At 37.8% G+C, this 16,992-nt stretch overlaps 1 pseudogene; it reads left to right on the top strand.

Annotated features, from left to right (window-relative positions):
- Positions 1 to 5,527: 5,527 nt before the first annotated feature.
- LOC122357341 lies at positions 5,528 to 15,271 on the top strand (annotated as a pseudogene).
- The last annotated feature ends 1,721 nt before the right edge of the window (positions 15,272 to 16,992 follow it).

Below are 16,992 nucleotides of genomic sequence, written 5' to 3'. Positions count from 1 at the left end.
ATAAAATCAAAACAAAAATACCATTAAGGTTGAAACAAACAGAAGATCTGATAAATAAATACATCTAAATTGCAGTGAGTTAAACAAATATATGCAATGTATTCTAAATGTATATATTCCAAATAAGATGTTACACACATATGTGATTTCTTGTTCACAGCATTGGCTTCCCGTATTCGAATGACACCTTTTTATGTCTTGAAATGAAGGTCACTTGGATGAGGATGTTATATGGGAACTGTAACATCTCAAATATTCAAAACTTTGCCCCACCCTGTTAAGAAAACCAGAATATGTTTTGAAACATGGGTTGAACATGTTGAAGATGGTTCTATATTGGTTATTATCTGGTTTAAGGCAGCTTAATCTCTGCACCAGCTCAGCACTACAACAGGATTCCCCTTCAAATGCACCTTGTTTTTAATTTTTTTTATGTTGATTGGTTTGCTTTATTCTGTGCTATTTCGTGCTGTAATATTTCTATGCAATAACAACGGCACTGTCATTTTTAAGACACCAGTAATCTCAAGTTTGTGTAATGTTCTTCTTGATGTCGTTCATATTAAAGGACAAGCCCCCGTCAGAGAGTGGAAAGCAAAGAGAGTGAATCTCATCTTGTGCTTCATTTTGTTTGTCTCAGAGGATTCTGAATAATGTGTCTCAACCCGTCCGCCTTGCTATGTCACCAGGCCAAAATCCCCCAGCTGCCACTCCTCATCGTCTCCTCTCGTTCTCATCAAATGAAACTTGTCTCAGCATCCAGACCCAGACATCACTTGCTTTCATTTATAATTGCTTTTAAGCAGTTGGTCAAATGAAGTGAGAGGTTACATTTCAACAGGCTGACTGGATGTCTTGTGAGATGGGGAAAAGGGTCTTGTCTGAGCATGCAGATTGATGCTACTTTTACATGGTGTTCATTGGCAGATGCAGTAATGGCGTAATCAATTATCGCTGTGGATTGAAGTCTTCACACAGGCACCAGAAATGCGTTCCTATTTCTCAAGATGATTATTTGAGCAGTGTTCCAATCACGTTTCTCAATCTGTAAATAAATTTGGTGTGAGACTTGCTTTGGTCCCAGACAGGAGCATCTCATTTGCTTTAATTTCACTCTCTAAAACATAAAACATTGTCTGCCCTGTGGAGGCAAGTAGGTTATGATAGGCGGTACTTAAAAATATTTAAGTTCAGAAAATAGTTACTGGCTGTTTATTAATTTATTTATTTATTTGATTTCAGAAACGTATCCATAATTGTCATTACTTCCATGACATATGAGGACGTATTTATACTTTTCTTTGAAAAAAATACATTTAAGAATGGCACATGAGATACATTGGTTTCCAAGAGAGGGCCTACTAAATGTATAATATTGGGAAAGAAGAACAAAGAACATGCCTGAGGATGAAAGATCAAAATCTAGCAAAATCCTGTAAATCCTGTTCATTCTTTGATAGCATTAATCTTTAAAGGTGTTATTACATTTTGGTATATAATTGCCAGTGTTATTATTGATGTTATGAGGTGACCTCTCCTCAGGCTGTGTTCCGCTTTTTGTGTCTTTCCACTTTTTGTAGCAGGCAGTTTTATCAGAGTCCCAGCTACGCACCACGCTGCCTGAGATACGTTGCTCAAAGCCAATTTATGAAAAATTCCCAGTTTCAACCCTCTATGGTTTTACAGCAGATTTCACTCAGTTTTCATCATACTCCAGATTTTAGGGGATCGTAATTGTCGAAAGGATTGAAATGATTTGATCGGAGGATTAGTGGACGTGTCAGTCAGCTGCCTGAACTCAATCATTTATGTGCACAATGTAATAATTTTTTTCACTCCAGAGTAAATGTGGCTGGTACTACAAACATGCTATTTAATCAAATCATAATCTAGTAAGATTTCCCTGAATGAAAAGAAAATTTCATGTATCAGATATTGATATTTGGCTCTTCATCTTTAAGCATGTGCTTATGTACAAGCTAGTTTCTGGTGGTCATGTGCAAGTTATTGTACATTAAAGCGATATTTGTATCTAAATGTCTGATGGGTAGCTCCTTGTGGTACTTACATGGTTTATCCCATCAGCCACTCTTTTGCGGTTTATTATTAACACAAATAAGTAAACTATCAAAAAGACAGGGCATGTTTGGGCTCCATGCCAAAGGACAATGCACATTGCACAATACTTTTTATTTACATTTTTGCCTTTATTTGAAAGGATGGCACCATTTGACTATAACTGCTCCCAAATTCCATTTCTATTGCTGTACATTGTGGTTTATCCTGATCCACACTGCTAAAATAAAATCCTGTGGATTCATTATTTTTATAAACACATGGAAAAAATGGGACAATTATCCCTTTAAATCAAGAATTTATGATAATGTTGACAACGACAAATTACCTCAACAACGGTATGTGGTGCAGAGTAGCTGAAAATGACCAGACTGGATCTGAAAAGTTTTATCTCTGCTCTTTTGATCCTTTCAAATTCAAATCCTTGAATACAGATTTAAATAAAGTTTACATTGAAGTTAAAGCCACAGAGAGAGAGATTGCAAATATTTAAACCTATGATGTCTGGACTCTGCACCACAAACTCCACATACTAAAATAAGCCTTGAAAAAGATTTCAGTTCATATTAGATCCTTTTAAATCAATAATTCTCTGTTTGTACACAGGTGTTTCTTCCTTTTTAGTTGCTTATACTTATGTGGGGTTGGCCTGTCAATAATGTACAAAAAAAACAGATTTCATGAGTTATATATTAATTAACATTAACTTCATCAATATATTCTGTATAAATAAGTAGCAGATTATTATATTTTGTATTGTCTTTTTGTAAAGCTTACATTGTGTTTGCATATACCCAGACCTACTGCAGAAATCAAAGTGACTATGTTATTGATTTTTCTAGTTTGAATATTTGTTAAACATTTCCTGACTAGCAGGTCACATGTTAAGGTCTTGTGGGGTTTACGATAAAAACCGCTGCTGTTAGTAATGCTGCCAAGTCTAAACTGCAACTTGTTAATAATATTACAGTAGACATTTTGGAGCCTGTTTCACACGCTTTTTTTATCTTCTGTTGATTCTCTTACAGACAAAAGAACACAACTGGTGGAACAATATATTTGTCAAGAAGAGCAAGGTATGTTGTCACTTATTTTCCTTTATTATATTTTCTTTATTAATCTCACAAAGAAAAAACATGCTTTGTTCACCAGATCATGGGGATTCATAACGCTTTAGTGATTCTGCTACTGGTCCTGTGTACCTCTTTGTCCTCTTATGGTCAAACAGAAGAAGAAGTAAAACAGCGTTATAAGAAATTCCTCAGGCAGCATGTGTTTGGAGCCATGAACGTGCAGAGATGTGACAGTGAGATCCGTACGAGACACATCACGGGGTCCCAAAATGACAACAGCTGCAAAGAAGTCAACACCTTTATACTAGCAAATAACCACCAAGTTAAAGCGGTTTGCACCGGAGGAGGTACCCAACTCGCTGAAAACAGAGACTTGTATATGAGCAACAACCCATTTCCTGTAGTTACATGTACATTAATTAGTGGGCAGAGACACCCCAGATGTGCATACAGAGGACACAGGTCCACTCGAAGGATTGTTGTGGGGTGTGCAGGCGACTGGCCAACACATTATGAGGAAGGTGTCATTGTGTAGATACCAAGATAAACATTGTCTCACATATCTCACATTATCTATATAAAGAAATACAATGTGTGTGTGTGTGTGTGTGTGTGTGTGTGTGTGTGTGTACTTAATTGTAGTAAAACCAAAAGTCCCTTTAAGGGTATTCTATAGTCTTTGGTAAGACAGAGCTATTAACTAATTTTATATTATGAGAAGCATATTCCTATGCATTAATAAAGTTGGTTAAACATTTTACCTTAGAACAGACTATGTATGTTCATTTTATAGATGAAATTACTTAAAGTAAAATATTGAACATTGCATTCTTTATGTTAAGCAAACATTTTTGCTCCCTGTCCATACAAAAAGAAAATAACTTTCTCTACCACCATTACCATTATCTCCTTTACTGTCTTTCACCTCAAAGCTGAGTGGTTTTTTAAGTAAAAAAACACATAAAGTGTATATACAACTATCATATTACTATATATATATACTATACTATCATCACATATTGTCACTGGACTAGGGTAGCTTGTCTGTAGAAGTTTAGCAGGATTGCCAACTTTCACTCTGCCCGTGTAAATCTCACGGCAAAACAGAAACCCTGCTTGTGATATGAAACAAAGTATCTTGCAAATTTTAATACAAAACTTTAATAAATGCAGTTCTGGTTTTTAAGCAGGACAGACGACATGTACATGTACATGTATTGTACATGTATTTGCAGCAACGTTTGGTAAACATTACAACATATTATGCATTGATTATTATGTTGTTATTATTAATATGTATTTATTTATTTGGTACTGAACGTTTTGTGTAATCATTATGGTCCTTTAATGACCACGGAATTATTTTTTTTTATCTAATATTTCTATGACTTATATTATAATTACTGTTGTCAAGTGTGACATGGAGATAAGGGTTTTAAATTTAGTCTAAATTCCGATGCAAAGAGGCATGGGGAAAATCATTTGTAATGCCATGGATTACCCACTTGTATTGTTTCTCTTTAATGAATATACATGTATATACTAGTTTTAGTATTACAGGTCATATCTGCTTACTTATTAAGTTTTGCATATGAATACATATTTAAATGTAATGAAACAATCACTCCATTTTACTAATTATACAAAAAATAGAAACCCTCCTGTGGTTAATTTTAAGATATTGTTTCTGTTATTTTGAATGCATTTTAAATCCAGTCCATTTGCCGGTTATCCGCGTCTTTTATTTTGTAAAAGAAAAATACATCTGAACTTCCTGTTTGTGTTTGGAAGGCGAACGCTGGCTTCACGTCGCCACTGAACGCGGATTCAGACCGACAGCTGCCGTTGCTCACCTTTAAACTAACCGCAAATCCTACTTATGAGCTCGACTGAAAACCAGAGGACGTAAATGGACCAATTTCAGCTGAACGCTTCTTCATAAAGGTGTGGTTACAGCACCGTTAGGTCTATATCTTTATAAAACAGTGGTGAGGTTGCTAACAGCTGATTGCTAGCTAGAGCTGGTGACCATAACATATGATCATAACAGCCTGAAATCGCAGCAATATCTCCTCACATGCGTCTGATGACTGAACGGCTCATCTCTTTTACATTTGAGCCATGATGCCTCTTAACTACCGGTGTTAAAATCATGACATAGATATTACTAGGTTAGCCTGATATGAGTGCTGCAGCCAGTTTAGATTAATGTCCATTGTCTTGTGTGTTTAGGGGTCTTTTTCAGCTTTAGTTTTGTGTTTTCTGACAGCTGTTGATATAGTAATGTTGTATTATGATGGTTTAGATGGGTTTACTTGTTAACTAATTCTTTGTCTCACAGATGTGCAATTGTGTTTATTCTGTAGAAAGGGAGTGAGTGATGATTGTGTGTTGATGCCACAAAGAAGAAGGTCAGGACAGAGGGAGTGAGTTTATTGCCTTCCATTGGTGGATATCTCACTGCCCTGGACATGATGGGCCCACGGCGCAAGGTCACCAGGACTCATAGTTTGGGAGGAACATTTAGCTCCCTTGGACATGAGGGAACCTAAAGACTATATCAACGAGCTCTCGCATGAGGTGCTCTGCCATATATTCCGGTCAGTACAACACCCGACATCCCACCGCTAGTTAGTACAATAGTTAGCAAATGTATTCCATGCGATTCTATTCTAAATTCCAGAGATTTTCAACAGAGCTGTCATGGGTCAACTCAAATTGCAATGGTTTATAGTTGACTTGGATAATGATGAATAAGTCCATCTCCCCACAGATACTTACCCATGCAGGATATAATGTGTATGGAGTGTCTGTCACGGGAAACTGCGGAGGCGGTGACTCTGTACTTCTATGGTGGTGAAGGTTGTGGACCTGTGTGCCAGCCGGTGGTGGGAGTACATGCCCTCAGGTAGAATGACGGCGCTTAATTTCAGTATTTTTATAAATAAACCTGGTATAAATGTGTAGTCAATATGGTTTGCCTAAGGGCTTTGAGTTTCAGATTAAGTTACATTTATTAATTTGACATGGTACAATTTCACATTCCTCAGTCCTGCATATTTACATAAAAAGTTTTGATTAAGCCAATGCTGTACTAGTCTTGATATATTACAGAGTACTCTTAGCTAGATTTAATACTTTTTTACCATACTTAAATTTTTACTCAAATATGCTGATCAATAAATGTTTCTTATTATTATCAAGGTTGAGAACTGTTAATATTTATTATAACTGCATATATATTTTGGTGAAATGCATATTTTTTTGATGTGGGTGGATGGATATAGCATTTATTTGTAATAGAAAACTATTGCAACTTTATAAATGTTTTTACAGTTTCATAATTTTTTAATGCATAATTGCTTAATAAAACATTCACATTCACAAACATGTTTATTACCTTTTACTAGTGCTGTTGCTAGATATTGGCCAGCGCCAGTGTTCTCTGTTTAGCAATGTATTGCTCTATTCCTATGTAAACCTTTCTTGAAATACCAGTCTGAAAGCCTTGCATGCTTAAAACACCTAATTCAGTTGTTTAAACTGATATGTGTACCTCAGGTTTCACAGACTCCAGTTTCCTTATGCTAATGAAGAAGATGCCTGATTTGGAGCAGCTGTATGGCCTTCATCCACGTTATCTCAGAGAGAAGGAGAGTCAGAGGTTATGAGGCTTTTAGCATTCCCGGTGTTTTGGAGGCTCTACAGGCCTGTCCCAATCTTATTGTGAGTCCATGATGCATAAGAGATCGTTGTTGTTTCGGTTCATAAAAAATTTTGTAAGCATTTTTTCAGCTGCAGTTAAAAAATAAGGACAGTATCTGCACTTACAGGGTGTGGAGACATCGCATTTGGAGCTGGTGGAGGCGATATGGAACTACATGCCTCAGGTTCATATTCTAGGGAAGTTCAGGAACCGAAACGGGGCCTTTCCTATTCCTTCAGAGAACAAACTCACTATTCCAGCTGCAGCTAAAATCCAGACCCTGCATCTTGTCGGTGAGTTTTAGACTGTGCCAACTGTTTTCCACGCCTAGATCATCTCATCACAAACCTTTCTCATTCTTATAGGTGTCAACGTGCCGGAGATCCCCTGTCTGTCCATGCTCAGGCATCTGTACCTGAAATGGGTGCGCCTCACTAAGCCTCAGCCCTTCAAAGACTTTCTCTGTGTGAATTTGCGTACGTTCGTCATGAGGAACTGCGCCGGTCCCACTAATTCTCTAAAGTATGTGCCTCTTGTCACCGGCCTGGCCTCTGCCCGCAACCTAGAGCAGCTGGAGCTGGTGAGGGTGCCCTTTTTAAGGGGACTGATTCAGCATGTTGTGGAGGATAGCTGGAGGTCAGGTAAGATAAAGATTTTGCTAGCGCCTTATAAATAAGAATCATAAAACTGCTGAGCGATACATTATAGTAAAGCAGTCAAAACCTTTTTTCGACTGTGCAACGTTCGTTCGCAATATCTGTTTCTCGTTGACTATGTGAATGCATCTCTTCTAGGAGGATTTCGTAATTTGCACACAATTGTATTCGGTGCCTGTAAAAAATGCACTTGAAGTGGATCTGGGCTACCTCATCATTACTGCTGCTCGCAGGTAATTCCTGCGCTTAAACGTTTAAAGTACACAATTAACCCATCCTGATGGGTTTTTATATAGATGTTAACAGAATTAACTCTGGTTGTCCAGGTTGCATGAAGTTCGAATCCAGCCTTCTTAACCAAAGATGGGGTGTTCTCCGCACTGAAGATGGCGGAACTGGAGTTCCCCAGTTTGAAACTTTGCACCTTGGATATGTTGATGAATTTCTGTTGCAGTGTAAGTGATTGTTATAAAATGTCGGTCATTAACAGCTCCCCTCATCTCTGCTCAAAACCTTTTGTTCATCTTCAGAGTTTTAATGAAACCTGAGAGATTTCTGTTCCTCTATTGACAGTCCATTTCATCAAAACTTTACGTGACAATCAAGCGCATATGAGCAGCGTTTACTACATTTTTGACCTTGGACCACTAAGTCTTAATTCACACAGGTATCTTTGTAGCATTAGCCAACAATCCATTACATATATAGGTCAAAATTATACATTTTTCTTTTATGCCAAAAATCATTAATGTAAAGATCATGTTCTATGAATATGTTTCTTACTGTAGATATATCATAACTTAATTTTTGACTATTAATATAGTATAAATCTCAATTTAAAAGATAAATTATCCTCATGACTGGTTTTGTGGTACAAGGTCACTTTTAATCTGTTCTACGTATGTGTTTGGATCAGCTTTGGTCTTGGGAAGACTTGGATAAAAACGATTCATATGTATTCATTTTATGATGTCTGTGTTTAAAGTGTGAAGGTTTTGGTTGAACAGACTTTTAATAAAGCGTATATCTTGTAAATCTTAATTTGTGTTTCAAAGATGAATGACATTCTTGGTTTTGGAGATGAGTACATTTTTGCGTTAACTAACCCTTCATTTACAAAACATGTTTTACACAGTAATATGAGCCATGCTGAGTTAGTCAAATACGGTCTTGCTGATGTAATTGAGAATCCTGGGATCATCACAGACATCGGAATGAAGGCTGTTAATGAGGTGTTTACCTCCATCAAGTATCTGGTTATTTATAACTGTCCACATCTTCACAATCCACACAACTGGATCACAGGTAATGGATCCATCTTCGTTTATTTAGATTTAGACTTTTTAGATGGTACTTTTCTTTTTTTAAATGTACCGTTTCTGTCAGTGTTATCTGGAAATCTGACAGTTGACTTTATGCATTATTTAGTATTGTTTTTTTAAATCTGATAAATTAGCTGCTCTTTGTTAAAGACCACTCGCGCTGGAGTCGGTTGGTGGACCTCACTCTAGTGCGCTGTCATGCTATCAAGCTGGAGTCATTCAGTCAGTTCATTGAGATGCTTCCCAGCCTGGAATTCATCTCTCTGGACCAGATGTTTCGGGAACCTCCCAAGGTAAGCCGTCGTCCCATAACAACAGAGTGTGAAGGACACATAAATATCTTTACCATTAGAGGTAAACAGATCTTTTCATGTACAGTAATCACAATGTGTGTGCTTTTGAGCAGTAAAGAAGTTACAGTATAAATGAAATGAATGTATACCTTAGGAGATAAAGTTAACATGCCTCATAACATTTCATCTGTTTAACACGCAGGGCTGTGCTCAGCGTGGGACTCAGTGCAGGCACTGGTATCGGAGTTTCGTCTGCCCTGGTCAGCAATCAGAATTCCAACAATGATAATGATAACAATAACAACAACAATCACCAGAACAATAACGATGCGAACATTCCACCAAATAACAATGATGACCGGGTCGAAGATGTGCCTCACCGTGGTCCAGAGGGTATATATATATACACATTATCATTCAAAAGTGTTTTCTTTTTCTTTTTAATTAATGCTTTTTTCTTTAACTTTATTCAGTGTTATCAAATGATTAATCATATGCAAAATAAAAGTTCTTGTTTACATAATATATACATGTGTATTATATATCAATATATTTAATATATAAACATAACCTAATTTTCTTATATATTTGAATGTGTATATTTTTATATGCATAATTAATATGCACAGTACACATGTATATTATGTAGACCAAAAAAGTTTTTTTTTATTTTTATGTAATTAATTGTTTGACAGCACTAGTCAATAATACATTAAACGGATCAAAAGTGACAGTAAAGATTCAGATAAATTGTTTTCCTGAACTTTCTATTCATTAAAAAAAGGTGTGTGCCAAAATCTGGTTTTAGGGATAGGGTTAATGATTTTTTTTGGTTGCTGAAAGCTTTGAACATTATGCTTTCAATCAGAGATTCCTGATGTTGAGGGCATGGTGGCAGACAACATAGAGCACGAGCCAGTTCTTGTGGCATCAATCCAGAGGAAGAGACCCAGGGTTTCTAGCCAGACAACTAATGCTTCACTTGAACAGGATGAAGAACAAGCAGGTCTGAAGTAACCTTGCAAATAATGCCAACAGATTAGATTTTTTTGATTTATTTATTTTTTAATCATTAACGTATGACGTTTCTTTTATTATTTATTCAGGACCTAGTGGAGTTCAAACCTCCGTGAAGAAGCAGTCGGTGGTGGTGTCAGACTCGGACAGTGAGGATGAGTACTGTCCAATCAGGACACCAGCTGCTGCCCGCTCTCAAGGCCAGTACCCCGGGACAGAAGCCCAGGGGAAGAGCAGTACAGCTATGACTCCACATGGTAGTTTACATTTAAAGTCTTCATAGACAATAAAACAAAAAAATGCATAAACTGCTCTAAATTCTCATATGTTTAATTAAATATACACTACTGTTCAAGTGTTGCTGATTAATTCATACAGTTCATATGAACGTGATTTTTAAGTGGCCAAGCATATTCAAATATTTTTGGAAAATTAAAAATTCAGCAATACTATCCATTTAACTGCACTGACGCAATTGAAGAGAGAACAAATTTAATGGCCGACTTATGCTGATATGCTGCTTGTGCTATATTCTGACAGGTAAAGGTAAACTCCACTGCGTAGGACGTGGGCACGCAACCTCATGAGCTCAGCTGTGAGAAAGGTTGTCAGGTGACCAGCGCAAGCAGATCAAGGCTGACATGAAGGCAGCCACTGGAGACTGGCTGAGCGCTGGGCAGAGACAGAAACAGTGGACCTGGGTCTGCTTCAGGCTATGCTGCTGGCAGCTGTGTTTGCTCCATCCGCTGGAGAGGACTCTGCCAATCAGGGCGACCAGGGTGGTGCGGGTAGAGGAGAGGATGACATGGTGAGGACACGATGCGTGCAGCAGGTCTCGTCCCGGTTCTGAAAACAGAACTCGTGGTAGCCACTGTCTGCCAGCAGGGGCGACGACAGCCATAGATCAGAAACGTCACAGCCCAGATCAGAGAGCAGGAGGAGATGAGATGGAAAACAGGCACACCAGCGCTCCACCCAGGACTCAAGGCTCATCTGAGGGGCACAGTGAGAGGACTGCAGGCCACCATCAAGGATCGTCACACAGAAGCCCTACAGATGAGTTTCCCAGGAGACCGGTGACTCGTGCTGCAGCAGACTTTCCTCTGTGCCCCTGGTGTGTGAGTCAGGTAAGACGAGAGCAGAGGTTACTCACAGTGGGATGTCAGAGAATCAATTGAGCAGTTGAAAAGAGTCAGAGTTGTGTTAAAAACTGACCCTTTTGGAGTGCCTTTTATTGCATAGAATAAAAGCAAATGGAAGAATGTCGAGATGACTGTTCTACTATATTGGCAGTTATATTCTATTTCCCTGTTTGTGTTCATGACATTTAGATAAAGCACAACAATCATTTTGTTTACTAGTGATCCTACAGTGCTAAGAATAGCACTTCTTTTATGCTTTTATGAATGAAAGCCACTGACAGTGTAGAATGTTTTCAAGTTTGGGTCCATTTATTTCATATATAAATATATAAAGTAGTGGTTTCAACCTGTGGGCGCAGTGTATGTGCAGGAGGGCCAAAGTTATTATCAATAGAAAATAATAATATATGCTAATATACATAAAATGTGTAGTAATAATTAAATATCATAATTAATTAAATACAAAAATAATAATAAACTGTTACTATCGTTCACTATTCCAGGTCGTTGATTGGTTTAAAAACAACTTTACTTGATTTAGGCTATGTAACATATTTTCTATATACATTTAAATTTTTTTATTTTTTTGCAGTGGTAATGTTACATGTGTGTTTTTGGTTGTGTGGGCTGTGAGTTTTTGCTGAACAGCTATTATAGAAAGTGTAGTGTGTATGTATGTATATATATATATATATATATATATATCTTTCTATATACTTTTTATTTATTTTATGTAATTTTCAAATTTTGCTGAGCTATTATTTTAGTGTCATGAGCTCTAAAAATCTTTCAAAACTAATTTGCAAAATTGGTATTAGTGTGGAAAATGTGCTGCTTAATGCTTTTTAAAGAAAGACTTTCATGATTCTTTAATTAATAGAACAGGGGATTATGTAACATCATAAATGTCTTTACTGCCACTTTTTGATCCATTTAATCTGTCCTTACTGAATACAGTTATTAGCTTTTTACTAATCCCAGATTTTTACTGGTAGTGTATTTACAAACACAAAAGTATAAAACATATTAAAATTGCATTGACATTTTACTTAAAACAGATTTTATCCAAAAATGAGAATTTATCATTATTTATTAACCGCATTACTGTCCAAGGGAAAAGTAGAAAAGTTGTTCACCGGCTCCTAAAACAGACTGAAATTAAGCTAAAAACTGACAGATTTCAATGTTGATGAGCTCTAAGAAACTTGACATTCCTCTCTCAGTTTTGTTCAGTTTATAAACATAGCTCCATAAAGAGTCATTTTCTAAAGCAAGTGTTTTTTTAATGAATTAGCTAATCCATGGAAATCCTGCGTAGATTAAAGTGACACAAGGTTCATGGTGTGCTGCTTCTCTTTTCTGCTATGACAGAAGAATATTTGAGCTGTGATCTAAGAAAGATGAGAATCAGTAAGACTTCACTTTAATTTCTCACCACCTTTTGGTATATCTAGAACTACCCAAAGCAAAGCCTCTCGGTTGCAGTCAAGAGGAAACGTATGGCAGACAAGTCCACCAGCACAAGTGACCCGTGACTGAAGATGACCATGTCCAGGTGGGTCTGTGGTCTTATTTCACTAACTAAATGTTTCTTCAGTGCCTAAAAAACACAAATGTCTTTCATATTGCACAGGTGCTCAGCCTTAAATCTAAACCTGGTGGGAATCACACTTACAAACTGCATGCATCACAGACCTGGTCCTAAGGAGTGCCCCAAAATGATGTTTGTCCACTGGTGAGTACATAGCAGAGAACATAGACATAGGAGGCAAACTGTATCAGATCCTTATGTGTAATTTGATCCTCTCTTCCCAAGCAACACGCTGTAGAGGTGCTGAACACTTGGTGGTAGAAAGTGCCCCATAGTAAACCGCTTTGATTACGCAGTGTAAGAAACTGGACATGGAGCAGGTGCTTGACCAGATCTTCTACGGATGCCACCGGAGAGAAAACAGCATCATCTACATGAGGCCCATGCAGCAGGTAAGTTATTCTGAGGTTTTGTAAGAGAGAAATTATTAGAATAGTGTGTAATTTGAGCCCTTTAAAGGTGACACATCATGAAATTCTGACTTTTCAAGGTTTTAAGTGCTTTGATCAGATCCCCAGTGCATCTGGAGTAACCCAGTAACTTTGTTTTAGTAAGCCTTTTTCTGAACGCATCAGCGTTTCTGATTTCGCTCCTCTTGAGGCATTGCAAAGGGAGCTTATTGTGATGATAATGCTCCTTAATCTGTAAATTTCCACCTGCTGCACCATCAGCTACTGTCATTGGGTGCACTATTTAGAGTCTCAGAGGAGAAAAGAGAACTATGTAACTTGTGTGTTTTAAACGTAAACTTGTGTGTGCGTGAGAACTTAGTTTAACATCATAATCAGAACTAAAATAGGGGTTTTTAGCAGGTACTCGCTGTAATGCAGCTCTATTCTGGAAAAGGGGCAGGAGAAAAACCCTCATTTGCATTTAAAGAAACAAACACAGAAAAACTGTTTCCACTCAAAATAGCCGTTTTCAGAATGATGTGATAAATGATCTGTAGAGAATTTTGAGCTGAAACTTCAGAGACACATTCTGGGGACACCAGAGACTAATTACACTTTGTAAAATGGTGCTTAATATGTCTTCTTAAAAAGGGCATTTGAGGTATTTAAAGAACAAAGTTATGTTACGTTCTTTTCAACATCCAGATTGATTCTCTGGCTCTGGAGAAAAAAGCTCTTCAGTGGTCCATATCCATACCATATTGCTATTATCCACGAGTTCAGCAACCCACCCAATGTCCGGAATAAGGTGCGCGTATGTAGCTGGATGGACACCATCGCTAACATTAGCCAGTGAGTGGTCTACATCAGTAATAAGAATATTTCCATTTTAATAAATATACACCAAAAATAAAAAGCATTGTTTAGCGTTTTAGTTTTTATCATCTTCTTGATTCGGCAATGCCTAATTTTCTCACATTTACACTTCTGATTCTGCTAAATTATGCCAGTTTTCCAAATGGCTCGTCTGAATCCTGCTTTGTCCACCAGGTGGCACTATTTTCTTATCGTGGTAGACCCAAAAGACTCATAAGCTGTGTTTTTGTCCTTTCACAAGAGAACTCATCAAGTATGAATTCTTTCCGGAGGCCACGCGGACGGGAAGAGGATGTAAAGAAGTATCCCAGCTATCCCTGAGGCCGAGACATCTACACTTTAGAGGGTGAGAGGAAACAGATCAGGATCCTTTGAGACTAACTCCAAGCTCCCCTCACTTCCTCTGAAACTTACAGTTTTAGTATGTGAGAGAGAGGGAGAAATTCTACAGTTGCATTTACATTTCTCCAAATCCCTTCCACAAACTTAATCATCGTAATGGGTGAGAAAAGTCGCAGACTCTCATAATGTCAAAGCTGCCCATAAATGTGTACCAGATCGCTTTCAGCTTTAAAGGAATAAAAAGTAATGGCTTTTGATCTTTCCTGTACACTCCCTGTTCTTTAGGGAGTGGTAGATGGGGCGCCGTATTCGATGATAACAGATTTTCCCCTGGCTTCGCTCAAATTACGCACCGCAGAGCCCAACAGTTACATGCACGATCTCGACTTTGAGGATGATGAAAAATATAAGTAACACTGTCTGTCATGAAACTGCAAAGTTCAGATCTTAATATTCTAACTATAATGACTAAAGCACAATTGATATCGGATCAACTGCAAGTTATTTTTCTGTCGCCCTTTATTTTGATTATGGAATTACACAAATTATAAGTTTTAAGCTTGGTGTTTGGGCCTTTTTGTGAAAATACTTTTTATTCTTTTGTCAGCCACGATCTATGCGCCACGACGTAAGGGGGCAGCTCTCGGCCGACATCTGCATGGAGACCATCGTGAAGAGATCTCAGAAGCGACGGCAGACACGTGGGGTGTTTTCCAGCGCAGGTGGTGGTCGCCTGTCTTCATTCACTACTGTGACGTCCGGGGGAACCGGTGGAGGATGACTAAGATCTAGAACAATTACTGCTCAGCCGGAGAGAGCCTGGAGAGAGCTCTTCAAATCTCTGCCAGGCTCTGACCACCTCTGTGCAAGAAAAGAGAGGCGTCTTAGACACAGCCTCACTGTGGAATACCAAGGCATTTCCAGTTGCCTTATCTCTGAGTCGACTTTGAAACAGAAAGTGATCGCTTTCCAATCAGCCATTGTCTTTTGCGAGTTCATTCTAGACTAATGAACTGTTAGAGTAATGGTGTCACCAGGCTGCTTCGCTTGTGTTCATTACATGAAGGATGAATGGCGTGCTCTTCCAGGAGCAGCAGCACACTTACTGTAAAGAGAGGTGATTGGTGTCAAGAGTTGTTTTTGTTGCTGCAGTTGTACACATGGGAAAATACTTGCAGAGCCGTGGCAGGTGGCATGTGAAATCACTTGTTTGGTTTTTTGGTGGAGACAGAAATGTTGTTCTTGGTAGAATTTTTTTTTTTTTTCTCTTCAGCCACTTGGCACGATTTCACGGTGTGTCTGCACTGCTTCAGGCAATAACATCCTTTTTTTTTATTTTTTTGCACAGCATACCTTTTGAGAGACCTTTGTTTTAACAAGTCATATTTTATTACTATTTTCTCTCACCTTTCTCCAGAAGTTGGCTGCGTGTGTTACTTCACTGTTAACGGTGCTGTAAGTCAGTTTAACCTAGAACCTGGTGAAGTGATTAAATGTTTCTTGGCCCATGAAAGGAACGTGGCAGAATTTGTGAAAAGTGTAGCTGTTTTTTTCTTTTTTTTTTCTTTGTGCTTCATAGAGCTAAAGAATTGCAGAACAAAAAGAAAAGGGGTTTTCCCTAATTTAACCCACTTTTTTTATAGAAATCTAGTAGAACAGTTTTAAATCAGAAGCACGTGTGGATAAAGTTGCAGAGCATATCCCTTTATTCATCTTCAGATGACTTGATGCACATGCTCTTTCCTCACAAGCTTCCGCTCTCTTCATATAGTAAAGCATCTTGTAGAAATGGCCCCTTAGCTGTTTACTTGCGTTATAACCTACAACAGAGTCACCATTACCGTTTCGGATGATTTCGTTTCTCTTCCTTTGCTAACATAAGTTGCTTGGTTGCATTTCAAATGACAAGTGCAAATAATATTGAATACACACTGTGTCTTAACTGCCTGTTTGGTGCACAATAGAATTCTACCAACTGGTGTTTGTTATGAATGGGAAATTAGTCCAACTGGAAGAGGATTGAGAGTCTAGGACCCGTTAATGCATGAAAACCCCCATCTTGCTGCTCTACTTTGTGCTGCTTTTCTAGGTGACCCACTCTGCCATGTTTAAAAAGCCAAGAAACTGAATGGATTGAATCTGCACCCATGCTGAGCACTACAGAAACTTGTGTACAAAGGTTGTGTACAGATGTTCTGTATTTAAATAATTTGTTTTATATGTTTATATAATAGAATAAATATTTCACTAAGACATTCTGTCATGATTGTAATATATATGTATATATATAATAGGTGGTTTATTCTTTGTCAACATTTTCAGGTTTTGTTTACCTGGAAATAATAATTCTGAAACTGATTCCAAAGATATCATTCTTCTATGCCCTTTAGCTGTGGTAAAAACACTGATAGCCAATCACAATACACAGTTTTAAAGAGAACACTCGACCACTCTAAAACAGGTGCCATAAATGCAGCAGACGGTCATAAGACTAGAACCAAACACT

The sequence above is a fragment of the Puntigrus tetrazona genome, chromosome 14 (assembly GCF_018831695.1).
Source record: "Puntigrus tetrazona isolate hp1 chromosome 14, ASM1883169v1, whole genome shotgun sequence".
NCBI lineage: Eukaryota > Metazoa > Chordata > Actinopteri > Cypriniformes > Cyprinidae > Puntigrus > Puntigrus tetrazona.
Note: the sequence above shows the minus strand (reverse complement) of the source record. Positions and strands in the feature narration are given on the sequence as shown.